Source organism: Babylonia areolata, chromosome 12, assembly GCF_041734735.1.
Source record: "Babylonia areolata isolate BAREFJ2019XMU chromosome 12, ASM4173473v1, whole genome shotgun sequence".
Taxonomy (NCBI): Eukaryota; Metazoa; Mollusca; class Gastropoda; order Neogastropoda; family Buccinidae; genus Babylonia; species Babylonia areolata.
The window spans coordinates 21,297,743-21,300,196 of record NC_134887.1 but is presented as its reverse complement, the minus strand read 5'-3'; positions in this window follow the sequence as shown (position 1 = coordinate 21,300,196).

The following is a 2,454-nucleotide window of genomic DNA, read 5'->3' as shown; positions in this document are numbered from 1 at the left end:
TTTTTTGTTGTTTTGTTTTGTTTTGTTTTCCTTTGAACTTATCCTCATTATATTTTCTTTTCTTTCTCGTTGGTTTTCTAACTTCATACCTAACCCCCCCTCCCCCCCGCCACCCCCAACTTTTTGTTGACTCAATTGTCTATGTTATCACCTGGCGTTCGGTTCTGTGTGTGTGTGTGTGTGTGTGTGTGTGTGTGTGGTAAAATTTACCATTGTCGTTTTCTCGGAAAATACTTTGTCTGCCAATACCAATTTTGGTTTAAACAGTGAAGTGTGTCTGTGTCTGTGTGTGTGTGTGTCTGTGTGTGTGTGTGTGTCTCTCTCTCTCTCTGTATGTGCGTGTGTGTATGTGTGTGTGTGTGTGTGTGTGTGTGTGTGTGTGTGGGTGTGTGTGTCTGTCTGTATGTGTGTGTGTATGTGTGTGTGTGTGTCCGTTCGTGCGTGTCTGTGTGGTTTTGACTGAGGCTTTGTTTGTGTACTTGTACATATACATGCGCGTGTGTGATTTCATGATGTTTTAACATCGTGCAAAATTAAAGAAAGCGTATTTATTGGTTTAATGATATTTCTGTATTGCGTAAAATATAAGTAACCATACCATCTTTATTACGTTTATTTCCATTTGTTCAAAGACTGAGCTCTTTTTGAAAAGTGGATTATATAGAGAGGGAGGACTTCAATACTTTTGCGTAAAAGAATAATGTAATTCATGCGTTTGTAATTTTCAAGTAGGCATTTTCAACACCAAACAGTATATCGGTATTTAATGTCAATCTTTGAATTGATCGGTTATTATCTATACGACACGAACGGTTTGTTACTCCAGGACATTGAAAGAAAAGTGTCCAATGTGATCAACAGTGTCTTGTCAATATGAACTTGTGTGTGTGTGTGCACCTTTACTTCCGTTTTACTGAGAAGAATGTCTGCTGGATGTTATGTTAGGATTTTCATTTGAAGAACTTTTTATCTTGCTTTTTTGTGGCATCCTTGGCTCTTGACCATGCTGACCTATCGAAAGTAAAAGCAAATGTCCTGTTAAAAGAAGATGTCCATGGGTTACTGTCTCTTCACAAACGAGTAATATTTTCTCAATAGTTTTAGGTTTTGTGAAGTACTGATGAACTTCATATATACATAGTCATCCCTCACGTTTTTGTGTATCCAGTGAATCCATGCTTTTGGAATATTGTGAGTTAGAATAGTATTTTCAAGCAGTCAGTTTGCTTTATGGCTTCGATAAGTCGTAACAAAGTGGCTCAATACATCGGATATGTATTGGCACTGTGCGCAGTGCAGACTGAAGGTCCAATCATTACCTGCATGTCTCATCAAAGACAACATTTTAGAAAAGACACCTTACTGTCTGAATCTGTGAAAACGCACGCTTCTCTTCAAAATCTAGGAACGTTTCACTGCAAAAGACGCCGAAAGTTTGCTTCACAAACGCATGTGTGTATAGTACGAGTTAAGTGTGTCAACTTCTGGAACACAGCTCAAATAACAAAGACACAAGTGATCACCAAACTCATGGAATGTTTTGGAGCGACGAAAAGCAACCGCGGCACCTGAAATGGGTACCCTTAAAAATTAAGCCAGAAGGGACAGTGAGACCCAAGATTTTTTATGTTAGCATGATTTTTCGTGATCTATACACTCTAAAGCACCAAAAAAACACATGTGGCAAATTTATTAGGGGGTTGTGAAAGGTGGACCATTTCTCCTCACCGAGTATAATGACATTCGCGCAAGCATGGATGCTCAAGACCAGTCGCTCCGAATCCACCCAAACGGTCTTGAAAGGCGGTAGCTCTTCGTATAGAGAAGGTAAATAACAAAAAATAAAATAAAATAAAATAAAACAGTTCCACGATCCTGGGCTCCTGGCTGAGGCAAGTCTATTGCCATTCCCTAAATCTGTAGCCATTCCCTAAATCTGTAGCCTTACCCAAAATCTGTAGCCATTCCCTAAATCTGTAGCCATTCCCCATATCTGTACCATACCCTAAATCTGTAGCCATACCCCAAATATGTAGCCATTCCCCATATTTGTACCCATTCCCAATATCTGTACAATACCCTAAATCTGTAGCCGTTCCCCAAATCTGTAGCCATTCCATTGTTGTTTAAGTCTGCAAGGCCCTTCGTGTAGACGTTGTAGAGGACAGGAGAAAGCGGAGACCCTTGTGGCAGTCCCGTGGATAGTTTAGAAGGTGCAGACATCCAATCTCCGAGGCGTAGGACGACGGTTCTTTCCTGAAGCGCTGCTGCTATCCATCTTGTCAGTGTCAAACTTACTCCATACCTTAGTAGCAGCTCCATGAGGTGCGCAAACTGGACCTTATTGTAGGCATCAATCAAATCAAATCAAAAACACTTTATTAATCCACATGGAAATTAAGTTGTGCAATCACAGGCTCATTGTAAACACTGGCATAAAATCATGCGCAACAT